We start from the raw sequence: 25536 nt of genomic DNA on the forward strand, positions 1-25536 counted from the left end.
GGTGATGAAGGGACACACCGTCCCACTGGTGGAGCTGTGTGGTGAGGGGGAGCGACCTGCATGAAGACAGGGTCAAGGGTCGCTCCTTATTTTATTTTTGTACATGTTATTTTATTCTTTTCATTTTTACTTATTTAGCGCCATTGCATTTCTATGCAGAAGAGTCTGACACCTCCTACTTAGGTCATTACTTTAGGTACTTAGCATGATTTCAACATGGCGGCACTTTTCAACCTTCATAGAGATCTGCTTGTGCGCGCCATCTTTTCCTTTCACGTATTTCAATATGGCGGCAGCTGTTGCCCGAGCTCGATCGTCGGTGTGCTTACTATACGTAATAGACATACCGGAAGTACCTTTGCTCCCGCCGGCAGACAGTCCTGTTTCTTTGTCCCACCTCAGACTGCACTTGACCACCGTGGACTCCCGTGAAAGTACCGTTTCCGTTGTTGCCAATGTGACCTGTTTTCGTGTGACTAGAACTCCGTTCCAGCTCGCTTGCCACAACACACCCTTGTTTTCGCCTCTGGCCGTTTCTTGCTGCTGTTGGCACTCTATTCGGCCCGTGCCCAGACGCACCTTCCACCAGAGAATATTTTTTCAATACAGGTAACCCCTACTACTTACCTGCCATGTTCCATTTCTCATTTAGGCGATTGTTTAAATATTTGGACTTACTGAAGTATCACGGTGCAGGAATATAACACCAATACGCAAGTATGTATTTAAAAGAAGTTATTTATTATAGTTAATAAGGCCCACAGTCAGCTGGTAAGCATAGTGGCTGTGAAGCAACAGCTGGTGTGAGACAATGCATGACGCTCACGGTGACGTGATCTAAATATGGGATGAGGATTCTAAGTGACTTGGGCAAGAGCCAACCAATAGGATGCAGTGTATACAACCAACTCGAACCAAAATAAAGGACATGATATACAACATCTCCCTTTTTTTTCTTTCTTTCAAAGAAAACATTAATATACAATGTAGTCTCTATACGAGTTGGGAAAACGTGATAACCTTCCAGAAGTGGTGCATGTACCCTCAAACACATTAGAGGGCGGAGCATCATTACTTAATGCAATATTGTGACTTGAGTCTTCAACATTTGGAACATGTGCATCTTAAACAAAAGTTTGAAATAAGCTATGTCTGTCACCCTCAAACTCTTTTTCAGAACCATCATGTGCTGGCCGCATTGAGATCCCGTTAGTGGTGGAAGCTCTAGTATTGGGATCTTCATTGAGCAAAAGGTCATTTGTTCCTAACACACCACCTTCCTTTGTACCAAAGTCAAACAACGCATCACTCTGTTCTGAGTCTGCACTTTCCTTACTTGCCTCAAGTATCAAGTCTTTCTGGCCAAGTTTGAGTTTGATGACGTCGCTTTTGCTCCTCCATCCTAACTTGGGCAAACGAACTGAACTACTGGACAACTTGACCACTTCATTAGGCTCATAGTATTTGGATTCTCCTTTAAACTTGACAAAAGGTTTCTTGACGATCACCCAGTCGCCTATGTGAATGTCCTTTAGAGTGGCCCTATGAATTTTATTGTGGTATTCTTTAGACTTTAATTGGTGCTCCAGAATCCTTTCCTTTACATTAAGCTGTGAATCCTAAATTTCAATCACTTTAGAATTCCTTTCATTTAGATTAGAGAACTTGGGAGTAAGAGTTGTGGTACTATGTCTGCCTCTCGTGAGGAAGAATGGAGACTGTCCAGTTACGCTGTTGGTTGTGTTGTTGTACATATCTACTCTCTCCTGAGTGAATTCTTTCACTGGAAAACCTGCTGCAAGTGCCATTTGAATACTCACTTTTAGGAACCGGTTGACCCTTTCGACTTGTCTGATTTTGATGAATAAAAGGGAGTTTTCTCCTGCTGGATACCTTTTTGACATAAAAATGTGACCATCTTCTCGGAGACCAGTTGTTTCCCATTGTCCGATACTGAAGTTTTAGTTAACCCTTCTAAAGAAAAACAGGTCTCCGCAAACTTTATTACACAATTAGAATCTATGGTTGAAACAAATTTGAAATAAATCCATTTACATATAATAGTCGCTCACAACAATAAAAAAATTTGAATCATGTTCTAACACAATAAATGGACCGGCAAAATCAATAGCGATTTTGCTCCAAGAAGAATGAGGAATGTGAACCAACTGCATTTCTTGTACACGAGGCTTCCAGTGTTTGTCCGACTTAAGACAAGTTACACAACCATCCACAAATAAATTAACATCTGAGTCCAATCCAGGCCACCAATAATGTTGTTTTAGCAATTTCTTGGCCATTGTTGAACCTAAATGGCTTTTGTGAGCAAGAGCAATAAGATTTTTCCTTACTTTTGTTGGTGGAATTAAAAGGTCACCCCTTAAGAGAGAACCATTTTCAATACAAAGCTCATCAGCAACTTGAACATACGTTTTGAGATTAGCAGATACATTCCTAATAGGCGGCCATTTACTCAAAATATATTCTTTTATTTTGAGAAGCACAGGATCAATTTCTAACAAACTCAACCATTCAGATTCATTGCAAACCTGCACAGATTGATTGAAATCGCTCACATAAGAAACTACCCATTCAGTGTTTTCTTCAGCTCTGGGTTCAGGAACGTTCAACGGTAAGCGTGACAAAAAGTCAGCTCTTACGTTATTTTTGCCTGCTATGTGTTGTATCGAAAAATTGTACTCTTGCAGTTTGGCTAATAGCCTAACCAGCGTTGCAGAAACTTTACCATTTCCCCTGCCGTATCCATCCATTAGGAACGTTAACGGTTTGTGATCTGTGATTAACTCAAACCGTTTTCCCCACAAGTATATTTTGAGTTTTTCTACGGCCCATACACAGGCAAGAGCTTCCCTCTCTTATCGTGCTGTAATGAATTTCTGCATCCAGTAGTCGTCTTGAAATGAAAGCTATAGTGTGAACATTACCTTTAACTTTCTGTGTAAACACAGCACCAATGCCTACTGAACAGGCATCAACCGTAATGATGTTAGTACCACCTAGGTCATATGGTTTTAAGGATGGGGCCCTGACAATGGCACTTTTGATCTTAGCAAAAGCAGCATCTTGAATTTCAGTTCACAAATACTTTTCCCCTTTGCGCAGTAACATGCGCAATGGTTCAACCACGTCTGAGTAATTTTCTACAAAACGTGAATATTATTCGCTGAGACCCAAAATGGATCTCAGAGATTCTTTATCCTCCGGTTTGGGGGCATCTGTAATTGCTTTCACTACATTGAGTTTAGGTTTAATACCATCACCACTAAGTATGTGGCCTAAATACTCTCTATTTCAGTTTGAAGAAACTTACACTTGTTTTTAGAAACCGTCATGCCTCTCTCGTTAAGTTTGTGCAGAACAGTGTCTAAAATGTTGGTATGCCCTTCAATGGTACTGGCGTGAATGAGGATATCATCTTGGAATTTCAGCACGCCAATCAATAAAATACATTCCATCAGCTTTTGAAAAACACTGGCTGAGGAAGCCAGCCCAAATGGAAGTCTTCTGAATCTGTAATCGCCCAATGGAGTAATAAATGTGGTATACTCCTTAGATTCTTCAGACAATTTGACTTGGTGATAAGCCGATTTGAGATCAATCAGAGAAAAATATCTTGACCCATTAGTTGCTGCTAAAATCTCTTGGATCTTCGGCAAGGGATAACAATCCACCAAAATATTTTTGTTCAGAGATCTCAAATCGGCGCACATCGCCATTTTTCTTTTTAATCAAAACTATAGTGGAAACCTATTTTGCTGAATCAGTTTGTTCAATTACATCTTCATCTAGTAACTTGTTGAGAACATTTTGCAGATCGGATTTAACTGACCAAGGAATTGACATTACCTTTATGTTTTATTGGGATTGCATTTTTCTTTAACTTAATGGAGTGCTCAAAACCCTTGACACATCCTATCCTGTCTTCGAAAAGAGACTCATATTTACATAGTACAGATTCCACTTTGTCTACAGAAGACAATGAATCAGAAGGAAAGATTGTGGAAACCACGGAATCCTCCAATACAATAGGATCATCAGCACCTGGCTTAAGAATTATTCCCAAGCGTGCTAAATCCTTCCACCCTACAATATTTCTGCCACGCTCTGCGACATAAACCTTTGTAGAAATAGATCTTCCTCTTATATTTAAATTATCATGGAAATAGCCCAACATATTTATGTCAAAATCCCCGAAAGCTTTGGGGTTGACATCAGAAGCAAGTAAATCTACATGCGGCCAATATTTTTCATATTTCTGGTCAGACACTATGGTAATAGGCGAGCCGGAATCCGCCATAATACTCAATTCCACCTTACCTATGTGTGCTATACCAAGCGGACCTTTAACAGACTTGCATTGATCACCAAGAGTTAGAACGATGTTTGAGCACATATCTTCTTCAAAGTCATCTACCGTACTAACTTTAACTTTATGAAACTTGTGTGGTCTGAAATTTTTACATACACCTGCGAAATGCCCTACCTTGGAGCATTTAGTGCATTTCTTCCCTTGATCAGGACATCCTGTGTAATCCGCTTTATGATTCCTTGAACCACACCTAAAACAGACAAACGTGTTAGAATCTGTACCGTTACTTATGTTGTTTCTTTTGTCATTATAATTCACAGCTTTCTTGTTTTCATGAACAAAATAAATGTTAGACTTTTAATTACTATCAGCAGAGAGCTCTTTTGAACTTTCAAGAGACCGTTCAATGCCCTTAGCAATGTCTATGGCTTCCTGTAGAGACGGGTTTCTGCAAGCCAAAAGTCTCTCCTGAATCTTTTTCTCAAAACAATAAAAAACAAATTGGTCCCGAATATACACATCAACCATTTTGTTAAACCCGCATTTGGTGGCTAAAACTCGTAGACAAGCAATGTACTCTTCAATTGTCTCGTTTTCTAATTGTTTGCGCAGGGCAAAGCAATGTCTGCCTATCATTATGTTTGGCTCCTCATCAAATTGCTTTTCTAACCTCTTTATGGCTTCCTGGTAATCATCAAGAGGTATGAATTGACCAGGAGGAACCTCATACTCTGGTAAACTGTCGAAGATTTCCTGACCTGCAGCACCTAATAATCCAAACATAATCGCTTTTTTTCTCTCTGCCTCATATTTCTTCCCATCAATAGCGACCAAGTAGTTCTCAAAAGCGCGCAACCAATTTTTCCATTTCATAACCGGTTTGCGTGGATCAGTTAGAAATGCTGCAGGTGCACTGATGTTTGAATTATTAGACATGTTATTGCTTACCCCTGAGTCGTTTTCTTTTTTGATTTTAAAAGCAAGTTTTGCAATTTCAAATTCTGACCAACACAATATTCAATATACTGAAATTATTACCTCCGTTTATTGTTACCCTCTGTTTTTTTTTTGTGTGAATTTTAATGGAGACAAACAGCTTGACTCGACTTATTGAAGAAATGAATTGTCGATTTTAAATTATGGAGTGAATAAAGTATTGTTTTCTTAATCAAAATATAACAGTCACATGGAGATGAGAGAACTCAAACAGTAGTGCTCAAAGCGTTTTCAAAGCGTTTACAGTTAAAGGTGTTAATTACCTCCGTTTTCTGTTAACAGTTCCGTTGCCTTAATCACGATGACTGAACATTCTGACGGCACTTACTTGAACTGAGGAAACAAAATGGAGTCACGTAACATAGGTATGTGAATGCCCACGTAGAGTGCGTCGATTACCTCAACCCAATCTGCAGTTACAGCTGACATTGACGTTGAAACTGTCAGTTGAATACGTTGGAAAATGACAGTTATGCTGAGTAATTTCTCTGCAATTAACAGACTTCTCACCTTAACGAAAATTTCTCCGCAACTAAAATGCACGAAATAACAAGCCACAAAAATGTCAGAGAGTTAACAAAAATATGTCGTTGGTAAGGCAGAAAAGAAAATGTAGTAACTTGCCTGAAAAACAATATCTTCTGAAAACCTCAACTCTGACAAATGGCAATTCGACAACGGCCGTTAATAGCTTGACGCTACGAAAAAGCAGAGTAAACGAAACAAGTAGCCATTAGTTACCAATCAACTCGAAGTGCACAAATTAATTAGTAACTTGCCTGACATATACATTTCTGCAGTCCTCAATGACACGCAAACGAAGTCAGCTGATGCGGGCCTTACTTCATCATCGTCATCCCGAACTCGTCGCCATATGAAGTATCACGGTGCAGGAATATAACACCAATACGCAAGTATGTATTTAAAAGAAGTTATTTATTATAGATAATAAGGCCCATAGTCGGCTGGTAAGCAGAGTGGCTGTGAAGCAACAGCTGGTGAGAGACAATGCATGACGCTCACGGTGACGTGAGCTAAATATGTGGTGAGGATTCTAAGTTACGTGGGCAAGAGCCAACCAATAGGATGCAGTGTATACAACCAACTCGAACCAAAATAAAGGACATGATATACAACACTTACCTAGCCTATACCCTTTATTTTAGAATCTTTTTATGTATCTGCCGCTGCATTGGAGTTACGCCCTGTTGCTACTTCCCACGGTAAGACCCTAATAATATTTTTATACTGCATGAGCCATGCCTCTGTCGCTCTCCCCTGGACACTCTTTTCCCACGGTGACGTCTGCCTTCCCGCACCCTGGCTACTGAAACTTTGAATTTCTGGTATATACCTGCCATTGTTTCCCTGTCTCTTTTGACCCTATGTTCTCATGCCTGACTATAACCCGAGTACGTAACCTTTTCTCATCGGGCTGCTTCCTGATAATTCCGTGCAGCCCTTCAAGAGGCTTGATGGAAATATCTGTACTTTGCGTACTATCCATCCTCCTGATGATATTTTTGCTTATTTTCTCCTGATTTTGGCTGTGACTTAAATTTGAATTCCTTATTGGACGCCCGCTGCATTCTGGGAATTGTAATGTATCTTTTCCCATACATCATACACATAATACAGTACCTATGCCCGTACATATTGATTGTATGCTTTTGTTTGACCATCGTTCGATTGTACGAACATCCTCTTGATTTTAACAATTGCATTCTTCGTACTCTTCATAAGACTACGTAATGTTACGCTACAACATATTGCATATTTGCAGACTCTGGGTGCAACCTTAATGCATTTGGACTCGTTCTATAACCATGTTGTACAACTTTGGCATGTTACATGGAGGAAGATCATTCCCCACCACCAGGTGGAAGTGCATTAAGAGGGTGTCCCATTGTGGAGGGGGGGGGGGGGGGGGGATGCGCAGGCAGCCTATTTGTGCCTCGGAGAAAATAGCGATTCAGTTGTGATGGGGTTAGGTAGGCCTTATGCAGAATATAGAACTGTATGTTATTGAACTGAGAAATGCGGGAGACATGCTTGGGGAACTCCAGCGCTCTGCTCCACTCTATCTTGTAGTACCCTCCCAAAGTCCTCTTCCCATTTTTGGCATAGCGCTGCTAGGGGGTCATCTGCTAGTTCCCAGAAGGCTTTGTAAAGCCAAGTGATGAGGTGCCTATCATCGCCCATGTTCAAGATTGCCTTCGCGGCAAGACTCGGAGAAGAAAATAATTGACGCCATTTCAGAAATTAGAAAACTACAGCAGTGTCCATTTACACGCAAGAAGACTCTACAAGAGTCTTCAAAATAAACACAATTGACCTATAGCACGAGTGAAAACTGTGTCCGGCCTTGACATTTAAAATTTTGAAGAGGCCATCTGATTTGTTTCAGTCGAGATCGGCTGATCTCTAGGAATCGTTTTTGGTCCTGAAGAAAACCCCAAGATACTAAATGTGGGGTTCGAAACGCATCTCAAACAAGTGTGATAGAAAGAAATTCATCTGTGCCTGTTCTACTAAATTTGTAAATTCAGCACATTTTTTACTTTAACAGTGCACAATCTTTTTTTAAATAAAAAAAAATACACACTGCTTGACCTTGCTCCACTGTAAGATTTAAGGAAGGTTTAAATGAAGGTCAATCTATTTGAGCAATCTTGTGATGGTTGTGTTATATGTTTCGTCTCAGTTATATGTATGATTTGTCTTTGTCTATGTTGTCAAAAATAATTTTCTGTGTTGGTTCCAATCCAGTTGGTATCTAAATTATGGTTGTGGTGTTTGTGTAGAAGCAGCAGAATTGTATTTAACTAATAAGAGATGTAAATATTGTTTCAACAAATTGAATAAAAAGTATTTTTGAAATAGATACAGTTGGGTCACATTGAGTGGACTACTTGTGCCCATATGATTGTTCATCAAAAGAAATATCAGTAATGTCAGGTTTGTTGTTGTGGACAAGATTGCCTGAAGCTCAGAGTGCGCGGCGGGCATCTCTGCACCTGTACCCTGTAAGAATTGGCCTGGTGGGAGGTTGTAGTCCTCAGTCAGCTACTCAAACAAGGTGACCTTCGGTGAAGAGATCTCCCAGGGTGAGTATCAGGCATTTTGTCCAGACCTTCAGTTCGCAGACAGTATAGAATCCCAGGGACCGGGGTTACCCGACCAGGGCGAAGGTCGGGGCATATATTGGAGAGCTGCGAGAGAGGCGGGGTATTCGGACCAAGCACTTCCGGGCCACTGCTACTTGTATGGGCAATGGTGATGGGGAGGAGCGCCTATGGAAGAAGTAACTGGAAGTTATTAAAACAGGACAGTAAAAACAGTGATATCAATCACAATAGGGACAGGGATCAAAGGAAGGGCGACCACAACGAGAATGGTAGGGTAAAAAAGTTATCATTTGGAGGTAGTTAAGCAGCACTGCAGTACAAATTAATATACAATGACCATAAAACACAAAGTGAGCACTGGGTGTGCTTGTGATGGAGAGCGGCGCAGTGACACAGTGGTGAAGAGAACCGCGTGAACGGCGATAATGAGTAAAAGAATTGTGGTCAAAATTACAAAAAATGTATATAGAGTGTTGGTATTCAGGGTTCAAGACAAATAAGTTGACCACAACAGCGCCAAAGTTCTAGGCTGAGTAATCAATGGAGTTTCAACCTGAATGATTTAAGGTCCTCATAAGGACAATGGTCATTAGTTTGGAGGTAGAGCTAAGTAGGTCAAGGAATGAATCAAGGGTCCGGGTAAGAACTAACTGCATGTGGTGCACACAGCGCGGTGTCTGGGGTCCGTGTCTGTGCCCATGTTGTGGGTCCAACTGCGTGAAGAGTAGCAGGAGTGATTTCAATTGGAAAAACCAACCTGGGACGAGTGAAGCTCCCGGATGCTTCACTCGTCCCAGGGAGTAAGGTGGGTGACTCCTCGACCCCAGCTCCTCGATACCCTGACCGCCACCGCGCGCAGTCACCTTGGATTGACGCCTCCTTCGATTCACCAAACCTCCGCGACCGCCATTCATATCAGTTTTTCCAATTGAAATCACTCCTGCTACTCTTCACGCAGTTGGACCCACTCCATGGGCACGGATCCCAGACACCGCGCTGTGTGCACCACATGCGGTTAGTTCTTACCCGGACGCTTGATTCATTCCTTGACCTACTTAGCTCTACCTCTAAACTAACGACCATTCTCCTGATGAGGACCTGAAATCATTCAGGTTGAAACGCCATCGACTACGCAGCCTAGAACTTTGGCGCTGTTGTGGTCAGTTTATTTGTCTTAAACCCTGAATACCAACACGGTATATAATTTTTTGTAATTTTGACCATAATTCTTTTACTCATTATCGCCGTTCATGCTGTTCTCTTCACCCCGGTGTCACTGCGCCGCTCACCATCACTAGCACGCCCAGTGCTTACTCTGTGTGTTATGGTCATTGTATATTAATTTGTACTATAGTGCTGCTTAACTATCTCCAAATAATAACTTTTCACCCTATCATTCTCGCTGTGGTCTCCCTTCCTTTGTTCCGTGTCCCCATTGTGATTGATATCACTGTTTTTACTCTCCTTCTTTAATGACTTCCAGTTAAGACATTGTTGTTTGTTGCATATTGCGCCCGGTCTCACCTGGGCTAATGGGCCTTACTCCTGTTATTGTTCTTTTATGGAAGAAGTAAGCCCCGCACCGTTGGTATTGGCAAGATCGACTGTTCTGTGCAGGCCTTTCACATGTACTGCCCCACAGTCCAAGACAACAGCCACTGGAGCTGGGCAGTCAGATAGTATGCTTCAAATGGCGGAGCGCCCAGCACTCTTATCTATGGGGAGCTGCAACTTGACGAGAGCAGCCCTACGTCGATTGTTGCCCCATATGAGTGTGGTAAATAATTTAATTACCGGGACTTAATTTGATACAGAACATAATAAAAATAGCTCAATAAATAAGAGGCAGAATCCGTGGTATTAGAGGTTAGGAACGGGCTTTATTCCAATGGATGATTTCGAAATCGTGGACTCCAGGTTCCATCACCACGGAGGCTCAGGAAGTGAAGTACATACATTATTGATAATTAATTACTTTTATACAATAGGCATTACAGTGAAGCAAATGCGAGAGGCGTAACAATTGATAAGGAAGATAACATTATTCATGCGTAATGAAAATGGGCGTGATTGGGCGTAACAAAGGAACGTCATCAGGTATGATGTCATAATGGGGTGGTTCCATGAAAGAATTTCGCAATGTTAGCAGAAATACTTGGCAGAAATGCGCGCGCAGCAGCATGACGTGTGATTGACGTGCAGCTAGGGGGTGAAGGGGACTTGACATTTAGCTCTACATGTGGCGACAGATGTCTAGAGGGTCAAGTCAACCTAATCCCAAGTCATATCTAACATCCTATGTTTAAAGAACTATGTTATCCAAAAGAGAGGCCTTCTTGGAGTAGAATCTTATTCTATACTGACTATACTGACTGTTAGTGCGTGTACAAGCGTCTAAGTGTCTACACTAGATGCGAGGGCAGGAATTCTTCCATAGTAACAGGGCTATGAATTACTTGCGTAAAGACAGAGAAGCCGGGCCTCTGCTCGGTAGTTGGCAGAATGTTTACTTAAACTACTAGACAGGAATGCATTGGGCAGGGAACGGAGCAGATAATTTCGAAGGTGAAATACAGTTCTTGGCAGGCAGCAAGCTGATGTCAGGCATCGTGAGCCGCGCAGAGGATGAGACAAAGTTCATGGTCACAGATGCAGGCTCGGACTGGAGCTTCAGAGACAGAAAGCAAGAAAAGCTTGATGACAGAATCAGGGCCTACTCGTCTGAACTGTAAAATGGCATAAGTGAACCATATAAAGGCGGTGGCCTTTCGTACTTAGGAATGGAATATCCGGCCCATTCATGGCGGATCTGAAAGAGGACATGTTAACGGTGGACGCACATGTATTTGCGTCTTCATAACTGGAACTGGAGGGAACATACATGTACTTGTAACATGTACATAGAACCGTTGGGGTCCAAGATAGGGGACATAACTGACCAGAAAAATCCATATTTCCACATTCCCTCCTTGTCCCCTACTTGCCCGTCAAGAGATATCAATCTTCATCAATCCATTGATCTGTTCATATAACATCATTTGTTCTTCTTTCTTCTTCCGGGATTTTGAACGAAAATTTTGATGTGGAATACACGATGTGGCACACAGACCACAAATCGCTGGTCCACATTGCAGGCATAAGCAGCAACTGAATAGTATGAGAAGGCCAATACCTAGGAAGGATAGAACTCTCCATCCCCAGGCTGATAACACGCTCCAAAACCACCCGGACCAAGTCCAAGTGCCTGGATTCTGGTGTATCTGGCTCACAATCTTATGAAGGCGCGTTATAGCTTTATATACAGATGGCGAATTTTCTGGTATGAATACGCAACAGCTTGACCCGATGACCCTACAAGCTCCGCCCCTATCAGCCAGGATGACGTCAAGGACAAGACGATTTTGAAGCACAACAATCCGCATGGCAGACTGCTCTTCTGTTAAATTGCCTAAGGCGGAAATAGTTTCGTTCACTACTGCTTCAAGGGTTCGAGTTAATCTACGTATCAGCTTACTATTAGTAACGGTACCTATATAGGGAAAGAGACCTTTATTGAAATCTGTGTATTTTTCCCATGCTGTTTCAGTGTAATCGACTATTGGGAGATCTCTCCTTTCTCTATTGTGTACTAAATGAGTATTTCTGTGATAATCAGGAGGAGCTAGAAAAACAGGTGGCAAAAGGAATCCAATGTAGCAGATACCATCCCAGTCTAGAGGCAAACGTACATATGCCGTCTGACCACATATAAAATAGGAATGGCGGGAAGCTCTAAATGTCGACTTGCCTTGATCACTGAATTCTATTACAGTGGTGCATCTACTATGGCCCATATGTATGGAACCATTCTTTCTCACACATAATTCACCTTTTACTGGAAATACTGACATGGCGGGCAAACTTGGATTAGCTTCGGATTCGACATTCAAGATCAGGAGATTAAGTGTAAAATTACCTAATCCATATACTTCATTTTCTAGATCAGTTCCTGTTCTTTTGGGAAGTCCCTCCTTGTTGGGGTGGCAGACTTTAAGTAAAACTAAGTTCAGATTTCCCCATACCCAGTTGTCTTGATAAACTGCAGAATTTGAATCTAAGGAATTAATTAAGCTAAACCATGCTCCACAGGAGCCGTTGTGTGTGAACGGGTATGGAAAAAGAGGTAGAATTCCTTTATAGTTCTGATAGGGAGGGAGTCGGCCACATATCCAACAATTTGTAGCATTGCTAACCTGATGGGAATGATGTAACATACTAATAAAAGTGTTATTGCGCAGCGCAAATCTGTAAGACAATTCATGTGGAGGTAATTCACTAAAAGAATGTTCAGCAGTAACATTATAAACATGTCTAGAAATAGGATGATATATGTGCAACAATATACTTGCAATAATTATTAAAAGACTTAAGAAGAACAAAATTAATAACGTCACTGTGCAATGACTACGCAGTGATCTACAGTATGCATGTCGTTTCAACATTTTTCGGGTTTTTTCTCTATTCAGATCTAAGGGATACATGTCAGAGACAAATTCAACCGCTTCACCTTGGAGAGGACTTAAACAATCAAACTGCCCGACTGATTAGACCTGAGTTTTAGTTTATAATGTTCGTGACTGCTAGAGTCAACCAAAGGAAGTTTTGAGTCAATGGGTGAAGACACGCGAGGTGTGGTTTTCACATCTGATGGTAGTCCATAAAATTTCTTGATATGACTTGAATGTACCCAGCCTTTTCTGCCTTCGATCTTCACGGCTGTCCTTGTGGTGAGCAAGACCAATTGCGGCGACCTCCACCTAGGATCCAGCTGAGTCTTTCGATCAAAGTTCCTCACTAAAACGAGATCCCCCGGAATTACGTCATGGGGTTTCACCTCAGTGTTGTCAGGAAAAGCTGCAGCTACCTGTGAACGACAAGATTGTAGTGCAGACATCAAGGAAGCCAAATAATCTGTCAGCATATTACAGTCAATATCAGTTATTTTACGTGGTATAGGCGTCCCCCACATATTTGGTGGTCTGCCAAAGATCACCTCATACGGGGATAGCCCTGTTCGAGAGTGTGCTACCATTCTCATGTAAAAGAGTGCAACTGGTAATGCTACTACCCAGTCGACACCTTTCTCCCTGCATATTTTGGACAATCTAATTTTCAGGGTCTGATTATGTCTTTCCACGAGACCTGCTGCCTCGGGGTGTCGGACACAGTGGAATTTCCACTGATAACCTAACAAAAGTGAAACGTGTTTCATTAGTTCGGATGAGAACGGCTGGCCGTTATCTGAGTAGACAGCACGTGGTAAACCGTATCGTGGGAAGAATTCTCGAACTAACTGTTTGGCAGTAGTCGGGGCAGTGTAATCTGAAACCGGGTATGCCTCTGTCCACCGGGAAAGAGCACAGACAACTACGAGAACATATTTGAATCCTCGACATCGTTCCATCTGGATATAATCCATCTGGAGGATTTCAAAAGGGTGATCAGGAGGCTGAAATCCACCCTGCTCTACGGGAATGCTTTTTCCTGGGTTGAACTGACAACAGATCATACAGGTACGAACTTTTTGTTTCGCTGCTGCTCGTAAATGTTTGTTGAACCAAATGTGTTGAATGCTGTCTAGCATAGCTTTCTCTCCTAGATGCGCTGGACTATGGACAGTGTTAATAATGACTTGGATCATTGAATCAGGAAGGAACCACACAGATTTTTCCTTCGTCATCCATCCTTGATCTGTTTGGATCCCTCCTAATTCAGTCCATTTCCTTATTTCGTCTGGAGTAGCATGTGTCTGTATGTCAATTACATCAAGAGCGGGATCCTTAACCATCATGCAATGTGTTGGCGTCTGGACTATTGTCTTTGTCATATCGGATGTTTGAGTTTGAGCAGTCTGTTTAGCTGTTCTGTCAGCTAGATCATTGCCTTGAGAAATGATATCAGTAATTTTCGTATGAGCTTTGCATTTCATAATCGATATTGCAATGGGTAAATGTATTGCATCTAATAAGGCATGAATGAGGGGTCCGTGCTGAATGTGGGCACCGTGAGAAGTTAAATAACCTCTCTCTCGCCATAGTACGCCGAAGTCATGTACAACTCCGAATGCATAACGTGAATCAGTGTATATGTTGACTCTTTTATTTGTGGCTTGAATACAGGCTTGTGTCAGAGCGACGAGCTCTGCTGCTTGAGCGGACAAGGTATTTATACACTTGGTTTCGATAATTTCAGTGTCTGTTGTGACTGCGTAAGCGGCCACTAACTCTCCTGTACTTGTTCTCATACATGAACCATCTACATACAACGTCAGGTCTGGATCTGACAATGGGACATCTGTCAAGTCTTGTCTGGGTTTCGTCGTTATTGTAATAACTTCAATACAATCATGAGCTAGTGGGTCTGTTCCATTTACAGGTAAAAGTGTGGCAGGATTCAATGTGTTACAACGTCTGATTTCTATATGTGGCTGAAACAATGTTAATTCATAACCTGTAAGTCGTGCTATAGTCAAATGTTGTGTTTGCGTTCGATTCACAAGAACCTCTACTGCATGTGGTACTTGTACTGTCAATGGATGTCCTAACACTATGGCATCGCTTTGTCTGATTGCTAAAGCTGTCGCTGCCACTGATTTCAGGCACGCAGGCAGAGCCTGAGCTACGGGATCTAATGTACTAGAAAAATAAGCACACGGTTTGTGTGATCCTGCTTGTTCCTGTGTGAGTACTGACAAGGCAGTACCTTCTCGTTCTGTAACAAAGAGTGTAAAATGTTTTCTGTAACATGGTGTTGCTAAAACAGGTGCTTGGCATAGAGCTTTCTTTAAGCTTTCAAAAGCTAGTGTGTGTTCCTGAGTCCAAGGGAGGACAGTCGATGTGGCTGCCTCCTGTGTTGTTAATTGAATGAGTGGTTTTGCTAGAAATGCATACTGAGGGATCCACTGCCTACAATATGAAGTGAGGCGTATGAAAGCCCGCACCTCCTTTTGTGTCCTGGGTATTGGCATGTTAGCTATTAACTGGATACGATCTGGTGTAAGCTGCCTTCCCTCCTTGGACAGCGAGTGACCAAGGTAAATAACTCGCTGGACACAGAATTGCAGCTTAGAAGGGGACACCTTGTGCCCCTTTTTGGCTAGAAATTGTAAAACCGTCAGTGATGCTTTTTCACATTCAGGTTCGCTTCGGGCGGTGATCAGCAGATCATCGACATATTGAAGCAGAGCAGTGTTGACTGGCATGTGTATACTGTCAAGTTCTCGTTTCAGTGCTTGGCTATAGATGCTGGGGCTTTCTGTAAATCCTTGAGGTGCGCGTGTGAATTTAAAGCTACGTCCATTTAAACTAAATCCGAACAAGTATTGGCTTTCCGGATCTATTGGGACGCTAAAAAAGGCATTCTTGAGATCAATTACAGTAAAGAACGTTGCTTCGGAATCAATAGCTGTCAGTAATGAAGAGATGTCTGGAACTACGGGGTATTGTGGTACAATACATTTATTTAATTCGCGCAGATCAATAACCAATCGATATACTGGGGGAGCCTTTGGATCAGTTCGTTTAAGAATCGGAATTATCGGTGAATTACATACATTGGAGTCGGTCTCCACAACCACTCCTTGGCCAATAAGCTCGTCAATGATTTGCAGTAAAGCCATTACAGCATCTGGGGGTAACTTGTATTGTCGCATTCGTGGTAGTACCACTCCTGCCTTTAGTGTGACTCGATATGGTGTAATGTTCATGCAACCAACATCTGTAGGGCCTTGTGCCCATAAATGTGTGGGTAAAGTCTGCAGTCGGGGATCCATGTCTCGAGACACATAATGACCTTTGAAATCACGCAAGAACAATCTTACTCCTTCCGGAGAACAACATATTATAGCTCCTAGAGCTTTCAGTGTTTTTATACCTAACAAGTTTTCTGGACATGATTTAGTAAGCAATAAATCTGTAGTTCTGGTCAAGGGTCCTATCGTAAGAGGAAGAGGCTGTGATACTTCATTAACAATAGGTTTTCCTGAAAAACCAAGGGAAATATTCTGTGAGCCTGAGAGGGGTGCCCCTGGAACTTCACTACGTTTTATAGTTGTTCGACTTGCCCCTGTATCAAGTAAAAATTTTCTATCTTGGCCTAATAATTCACTATGTACATAAGGTCCTTCTTGGTCTACAGGGATCTCGATAAGGGGTAAGTCAACTTCCCTCTCTAGGCTGGTTCATGCATATCGTTGATAATCAGGATAGTCATACTGTGCGGTCTGGTACAGCTGTCGTGTCGTGGTTTGTGTGGCAGCAGCAGGCAACGCTGGTGCGGCTGGCACAAACTGTATAGACTGTTGTGGAGCTGGCATGGCCTGTGCATGCTGCGGTGCTCCTTGTTCATTCTGATCCTGTCTAGGTGGCCGTGGTCTTTCTTTTGTAATACCTGTGGCAATATTACGCTTCAGGACTGGGCAGTCGTGTATGTAATGTCCTGGCTGTTTACAGTAGTTGCATGTCCCTTTTACAGGTCCTGCTGAATCACCAGAATGTGTCGTACCCTTTTTATGTCCTTCAGCTGGAACTGTCTGGGAGACTAGCATTTTCATTTTCGTGTCTTTCATGCGTCTTTGTTCATGTTCTTGTTCTTCTCTAATTCTATTGTAATGGTACTGTAACATTTGTAACATTTGTGATGGGGTATTACCTTGCCAGGTACTCTCGAATTTTAATACTCTATTCTTCACTTGGGGCAAGGAATTTTCAACTAATTTTGTCACAAACAGATGTGGGTATGACTCGCTACTTGCTTTTATACCACTATTTATACCAAAACATTTTTCGAATCGGGCATAGAAATCACTAGTGTCTTCATCTTGCTTTTGTTTACAGGCTGAGATTGCACCCCAGTCTTCCTTTTTCGTGGTTAATAAACGTGGCAGTACCTGTACTAGTAAACCTGGTAGTGCTTTAGTTTTGTCCCCAAGCCCCGAACCTGGACCTCGGGCCTTTTCTTCATTTTCTAATGCTGTCCAGTCTATCTTTTGGTCTCCTACCTCCCACTCTTTTTCCTTGAGTTTTTCATAAATGCCAGCAGGCATTAATACCTTTAATATTGTCATAATGTCGGGATAGGTATACTCTCCCATGAGTAACATGTCTTTAATTTCTCGGTGGAAACCCGCTGGGTCTTTGTCATGACTGGGTACCACTTTCTTCATTTCTAACAATTCTATTTTTGATATGGGCGTATATACATATACACGTTTAAACTGATTGTCCTCGCACTTTATTGGGTGTACTTCTCGTAAGGGATTCTGTCTGTCCATGTAATACATCGGTCTTTCCTTGATGGGCAGTGAATCATGTTCTGGACATACAAAAAGAATGTACTGCCTTCTGGATTCTAGTATTTCCTTAATTAACTTAGTACCTGAACCTTTCCATCTATTCGTGAGTAATTCAGTCAATATATCAGGTAAGGGACCAGGATCTGAATGTTGGCTTTTATATAGTATAAGAAGTTGTTGAATCATATAAATCCCAGCTAAACGCTGTTCATCTGGGGTGAGGTTCAAAAATGTGTGTGCTACTGTATCATCACCATATTTTCCGGGACTGTCAACCCAATGAACGGCTGACCTGGCTAATTCTTGTTCATCCATAGAATCGAGTAAATGATAACCCCTTCGTTCTCGCAGTAATTTGTCAGCGGCTTGGAACGAATGCTCGGGGGACCTCATATTTATTATAGGTGTTTGGAAATTCCTGCTATTATCTGGACATATCGGACGTATCGGGTCAGTAAAATATCTAGTACTATTACAAGATCTTCCTCTACCTACATAGGCTATGGTTTCTGACTGTCCTGTGGACAGTCCTGATCCTTCCTCCTCCTCGTTTTGTTCAAACTGGTCTACCGCTAATCTTTCTTCGTGTAGGCGTTCTAATTCTTTACGGATCTTTCGGCACATGGCTATTATACATTTTTGCCTATCATGTCTCCCTTCTGATATATTCTGGCTCCATCTGGTAAGAGTTTGCATTATTTCCGGATCTACCCCCGGTCGGTCTTGATTTCTGATCACACAATTTATGAGGAAACGTAACAGTTCCCCCTGTATCTCCACTTTCTGGTATTCCATAGCTCTGTTAATACTTTCAGAATCTCGCCCTGTTTGGACATAATGATATATATTATCTAGATGCACAGTCATTCCTGGTAACTTCCCTAAATACACCGCGGCTCGTCTGATACGTAATGATGCCATGATCATTTCGTCCTCTTTGCCGGGCACAGGGTCATATCTACAATCTACTAGAAGTTCCTTAAGCGTGCGGGCATTTATGAGTTTGGGGGTACGTGGATGTGCTGACTCTTGAAAGGTAGGTTTATTTACTCTGGGTGGCGTAGAAAAAATGTTGGTAGCACCTCCAGTAGCTCCGTCTGGAGTATCGGGCGTGAAAGGGTTCGTAGAACGCGATACAGCAACTATAGGTGTGGACATAGTTATAGAAGTAGCTGTAGGAACAGATGTGGAAACGGACGTGCTTGCCGGATTTTGTGTCAGGTTTTGTTGTTGTAGAGATACAGATACAGGATCTTGGCGTTGAACCTCCCCGGCCGACGGTCTATGTGGGGCGGGGTTAGCATACTCGGGAGCTGCGTCATCTAAATATGAGGAAAGGAAAACATCTTCTGCGGTTCTAGGATGCCCCTTAGGATGTACTTTTATTGGAAATAATGGGGGTGGCAAGTCTTTTGGTATCCCCGGAATAGCCTTAGGTAATCCCTCGGCCAGAAGGGGATACATACCCTTTATAAGGGCATTTCTTTGTCGGTCTACTTGTTCTGATTTTACTCGTGTACCTTCTTCAATTAATAGATTTTCTCGAACTTTATTTGAATTCTCTTTACTCTTCTCTTCCTGTCTACGTGCTTTTTCTGTGCGTCTATACGATTCTTTACGCCATAATTCAATGGCGTCTTTCTGTGACTGTCTGGCTTTCTTTTTCCATAATTCTTCCTCTACTTTCACGATGCAATCTGCATCCCAGGTCCCAGCTGCGGGCCACCTCTGACTTTCTGGTAATTCCTTAGTGTAGTCTACCCATAGATCAAGAAATAATATAGCGTCTAGGCCGTGTTTATGATACATGAAGTACCCTGGAGTGTCCCTAGGAGGAATGGGAACAGCTTCTTCGAGTACCCCTTTTCTAGTTGTGATCTGTCTTAGTTTCGAAAAGAGCGGCATATTGAGAACTGGTCTGATACTTGATCTTGAACAAACTTAATACAATAAACCACGATAATGAACAGTCATTCACACCACAATATGCAGGACGTATTAATACATTTAACATTTAATATTTAATGAGCAGCGATGATGATGATGATCTAAGAAATTTTAATCATAAAACATAATTCTCGACATTAACGGAAATTATTCTGAATTTATATACTTGATATACTAGATATACTGCTAAACAGTACAGATACACTGCTAAAACAGTGCAGACCGGATTTGTGTACCCAAACCCGTCTGGACCGGCACAACTTATGTGCACGCCAGAACGCCTCCCCAGTAATGGTACTCACCGGGTAGCTCGGAACGGAAGGCCTCGGAACGGAACTGAACTGAACTGGACCGGACTAGACTCGACTCGACAACTTCGGACACTTCAGGACATCGGGAACCTGGTGGGCCTCTGTATACCTCGGATCTTGCTCTCTCAGCTAGGCTCTGGTCGGGATACTTCGCACTTCTCACCGCCTCGTCTGGGTGTTGATCGCAGCCTCAGTCGCCCCCGCTTGACCGGAGGGAGATACAGGAAATCCTGCTGGTACGCGTTGTTGTCCGTCCAGCTGTGGCAGGAGACCGGGCCTGCAACGCACCGCCGGCGCGTGAGATGAGAAAGTGTCCCTGTTCGGGCGCCATTTATGTGGTAAATAATTTAATTACCGGGACTTAATTTGATACAGAACATAATAAAAATAGCTCAATAAATAAGAGGCAGAATCCGTGGTATTAGAGGTTAGGAACGGGCTTTATTCCAATGGATGATTTCGAAATCGTGGACTCCAGGTTCCATCACCACGGAGGCTCAGGAAGTGAAGTACATACATTATTGATAATTAATTACTTTTATACAATAGGCATTACAGTGAAGCAAATGCGAGAGGCGTAACAATTGATAAGGAAGATAACATTATTCATGCGTAATGAAAATGGGCGTGATTGGGCGTAACAAAGGAACGTCATCAGGTATGATGTCATAATGGGGTGGTTCCATGAAAGAATTTCGCAATGTCAGCAGAAATACTTGGCAGAAATGCGCGCGCAGCAGCATGACGTGTGATTGACGTGCAGCTAGGGGGTGAAGGGGACTTGACATTTAGCTCTACATGTGGCGACAGATGTCTAGAGGGTCAAGTCAACCTAATCCCAAATCATATCTAACATCCTATGTTTAAAGAACTATGTTATCCAAAAGAGAGGCCTTCTTGGAGTAGAATCTTATTCTATACTGACTATACTGACTGTTAGTGCGTGTACAAGCGTCTAAGTGTCTACACTAGATGCGAGGGCAGGAATTCTTCCATAGTAACAGGGCTATGAATTACTTGCGTAAAGACAGAGAAGCCGGGCCTCTGCTCGGTAGTTGGCAGAATGTTTACTTAAACTACTAGACAGGAATGCATTGGGCAGGGAACGGAGCAGATAATTTCGAAGGTGAAATACAGTTCTTGGCAGGCAGCAAGCTGATGTCAGGCATCGTGAGCCGCGCAGAGGATGAGACAAAGTTCATGGTCACAGATGCAGGCTCGGACTGGAGCTTCAGAGACAGAAAGCAAGAAAAGCTTGATGACAGAATCAGGGCCTACTCGTCTGAACTGTAAAATGGCATAAGTGAACCATATAAAGGCGGTGGCCTTTCGTACTTAGGAATGGAATATCCGGCCCATTCATGGCGGATCTGAAAGAGGACATGTTAACGGTGGACGCACATGTATTTGCGTCTTCATAACTGGAACTGGAGGGAACATACATGTACTTGTAACATGTACATAGAACCGTTGGGGTCCAAGATAGGGGACATAACTGACCAGAAAAATCCATATTTCCACCTGCATGTGGTGCACACAGCGCGGTGTCTGGGGTCCGTGTCTGTGCCCATGTTGTGGGTCCAACTGCGTGAAGAGTAGCAGGAGTGATTTCAATTGGAAAAACCAACCTGGGACGAGTGAAGCTCCCGGATGCTTCACTCGTCCCAGGGAGTAAGGTGGGTGACTCCTCGACCCCAGCTCCTCGATACCCTGACCGCCACCGCGCGCAGTCACCTTGGATTGACGCCTCCTTCGATTCACCAAACCTCCGCGACCGCCATTTATATCAGTTTTTCCAATTGAAATCACTCCTGCTACTCTTCACGCAGTTGGACCCACTCCATGGGCACGGATCCCAGACACCGCGCTGTGTGCACCACATGCGGTTAGTTCTTACCCGGACGCTTGATTCATTCCTTGACCTACTTAGCTCTACCTCTAAACTAACGACCATTCTCCTGATGAGGACCTGAAATCATTCAGGTTGAAACGCCATCGACTACGCAGCCTAGAACTTTGGCGCTGTTGTGGTCAGTTTATTTGTCTTAAACCCTGAATACCAACACGGTATATAATTTTTTGTAATTTTGACCATAATTCTTTTACTCATTATCGCCGTTCATGCTGTTCTCTTCACCCCGGTGTCACTGCGCCGCTCACCATCACTAGCACGCCCAGTGCTTACTCTGTGTGTTATGGTCATTGTATATTAATTTGTACTATAGTGCTGCTTAACTATCTCCAAATAATAACTTTTCACCCTATCATTCTCGCTGTGGTCTCCCTTCCTTTGTTCCGTGTCCCCATTGTGATTGATATCACTGTTTTTACTCTCCTTCTTTAATGACTTCCAGTTAAGACATTGTTGTTTGTTGCATATTGCGCCCGGTCTCACCTGGGCTAATGGGCCTTACTCCTGTTATTGTTCTTTTATGGAAGAAGTAAGCCCCGCACCGTTGGTATTGGCAAGATCGACTGTTCTGTGCAGGCCTTTCACATGTACTGCCCCACAGTCCAAGACAACAGCCACTGGAGCTGGGCAGTCAGATAGTATGCTTCAAATGGCGGAGCGCCCAGCACTCTTATCTATGGGGAGCTGCAACTTGACGAGAGCAGCCCTACGTCGATTGTTGCCCCATATGAGGGTGCTAGTAATGGCGTCCAATACCTTAAAGAAGGAGCACAGTGGGACTTTTGGCAAGTTCGTGAAATAATACAGAAGTCAGGTAGTAATATCAGTTTACTAAGGCAATCTTGCCTACTGGGGCAAAGGGCAGGGACTCCCCCTAAAAAATGCATTTGTGCCCTGATTCCCGCTAGAGCTTTGTGGAGGTTCCCGCCGTTGAGGTTTGTGGAGGTGTGAAAGGCAGACCCCCCTCGGTTTCAAGTTACCTGAGCGTGCTAGTGGAGCCTAACGACCCTCGGTGCACCTCTCGCGGCTGCAAGTCCGGGCATAGGGGATAGATTGTAGATTTCACCCAGTTAACGCCAAGGCCAGCAATGGAGCATAGTCTGCCAAAGTGTCCCGGATGGGTGACCGGTCAGCTGGGACAACCTGTATATACAGGAGCACGTCATCTGCATAGAGGGACACCGCACGAGTCCTGTCCGCAAGTGGGATGCCCATGCCCGGCCCTCTTTGTGCAGGCGCATGGCTAGGGGCTCATGGGGAGAGTGGGCGGCCTTGTCGTGTTCCACGGCTGACTGGTAATGGGGCCGATATGTAGCTGCCCAGGCAAATCCCGAAGATGTTTGCAGTACAAGAGCAGAGGGTAGGCTAAGAGTTCAGGCCCAATTCCCATGTGGGTGAGGACTGTGAAAGATACTACCAGGCCAGAGTGTCAAATGCCTTGTCCAGGATGACGCAGGCTGCCCGGAGGAAAGGCAGGCAACTCTGGGGAATTCCCCCTCCCCACTTAGGTGCCGATTACGATCTGGTAAAAAAATTCCCCGTACGACTCGTATCCGGTCTTTTTACCGTGCGAATCATACAAGTGCCGTACAAACTGCCAATTACGATTCGCATGGGAAAAAGTCCATACGAATCGCATTGGGAATTATTCCCCACACGTCCTCGGGTCGGAAAATGTGTCCGACACGTCAACGGACGATTTACCGTACAAATGTGAAAAGTGAAGTCCGACTGCGGAATTACGATCCATCCCGTGCGTCCGATGTTACAACCGTATGGAAAAAACACCGTCCGCACCGAACTCCCATAGCAACCATGGAGACATGTGCCCGCATACGCGCCCGACACTCCCCCCAGCCCCCGTACGTTAGAGTCGTACCCCCTGCGTATGTACACCCGTGTACGTGTCGAACCCCCCGTGTATGTACACCCGTGTACGTGTCGAACCCCCCGTGTATGTACACCCGTGTACGTTCGAGTCGTACCCCCAACCGTGTATGTACGGTGCGTACGCGCTGGGGGTACGCACCGTACATACACGGGTGGGGGTTACCCCCGTGTACGTGTCGAACCCCCAGTGTATGTACACCCGTGTACGTGTCGAACCCCCCCCCGTGTATGTACAGCCGTTTGGTCTGCATTCACAAGCTCCAGGAGTATTTGGTCATATCTGTCAGCTAAGATTTTGTGCAGAATTTTATATTCTGCCCCAAGGATGGCGATTGGTCTATAGGGTGCCAGGTGTTTTGGGTCTATCCGGTTTAGGAACGGAAACCAGGAGGCATTCCCAACGGGATTGTGGAAACTCACCAGACTTCAATGCAGCCTCGTACATTTCTGCTAGGCGTAGTTCCAGGCTGGATGAAAAGGTGTGGTAATACTCTAGGTGAAGACTGTCTAGACCTGGTGTTTTATTGTGGGCGAGGTCCTGAATCGCCTGTTTTACGTCAGTGGGCGTCATGGTGGCAATTAGGGAGTGCCTGGTAGCGGCCGAGATCCGCTAGAGGGTGATGTTAGCTAGAAACGCTTACAGGTAGCACACTGTGACGCCTGGTGGCTCCTGATATGAGGTAATACTATTTATAACAAGCATTGGCATAGCCAATAGGTCTCGCCTTTGGGACCTTATAAGTGTTTAGCCATGCAACAGTTGATGTTGTTGCACCAAGGATATTGTGCTGCATTACTAAATACTTATAAGGTCCCAAAAGTGAGACCTATTGGCTATGCCAATGCTTGTTTGTTTTTTATTTCCGTATAATTTCTGGGTCTCCGTGGAAGGACTCTGTGCGCCCCCCCCCCATCCTTAGCGACTGAGACCCTCAAGGGTGAGTACTATGCACAGCAGATTTGCAGAGGTGCGAAGATGTTATTTGCAGCTCGTGGTCTGCTGTTTAATGCAGCTCCCGTACCCTGTTCGAGGGGAGAGTTTTCCATTAGCACTTTCGGATATTTTTCAAGTTGATAATTAGCTGGGGCTTAATGCTTTGGCAAACTCCACCATCCATTGTTTCTCTGATGGATTCAAGCTAATGTGTACATAAGCAGAAGGCGCCGGTGATTTGAGGGGCACCTGAATGGTGGGAAAGAAGGGACTTCGTTTTATATTGATTTTGCTTAAGGTGGAGTGTTTTATTTACCCAGACAACAGAGATGGCGAGGCAAATGCTGTATTTTACAGGAATGGAGGTAAGGGACGGCAGATCCTTGGACTTCCTGCCTGGGATAGGGCTGCTGTTGTCCTGGAGGAGGCAGCTTTCTGGCCACAGACCATGGTATTCAAACCATGTCTGATTATACATGAGGGGCGGGCAGTAAGTACTAAGCACCCAGGCCTCAGGCAAGACAGAGGACTGGCCACCGATGTAATGGTCATGGAAGAGGAGAGCATCTTGGCGCGTTTGGCTAGACTGCGGGCTCTCTAAAGTTATGAGCAGGCGTACTACAACTCTGTCTTTAGATAGAAGTGAGTGCTGCTCGTGGCATTAGCCAAGACTTTTGATTTTACTAAACTTGCATTGAGGAGCAAGTTAGGATTCAGCTGCACGTTCAAATGAAAATGATTTTTTGATATGTCTATA

At 43.6% G+C, this 25536-nt stretch overlaps 1 protein-coding gene across 9 annotated transcripts in view; it reads left to right on the plus strand.

Moving 5' to 3' along the window:
• Positions 1-307: 307 nt before the first annotated feature.
• Positions 308-25536, plus strand: part of LOC146869147 (uncharacterized) — a 121227-nt gene continuing 95998 nt past the window's right edge. For 2 of the 9 annotated variants that reach the window (XM_085639116.1, XM_085639874.1), the window contains exons 1-2: positions 323-609; positions 5609-6240. The gene's annotated coding sequence lies outside the window, so the exon portion shown is untranslated. Of the gene's footprint in view, positions 610-5608; positions 6241-6492; positions 6550-25536 lie in introns of all 9 variants that reach the window. The other 7 variants (XM_085640186.1, XM_085640191.1, XR_014975126.1 and 4 more) reach the window with 7 other exon arrangements.

The sequence above is a fragment of the Triturus cristatus genome, chromosome 1_1 (assembly GCF_964204655.1).
Source record: "Triturus cristatus chromosome 1_1, aTriCri1.1, whole genome shotgun sequence".
Taxonomy (NCBI): domain Eukaryota; kingdom Metazoa; phylum Chordata; class Amphibia; order Caudata; family Salamandridae; genus Triturus; species Triturus cristatus.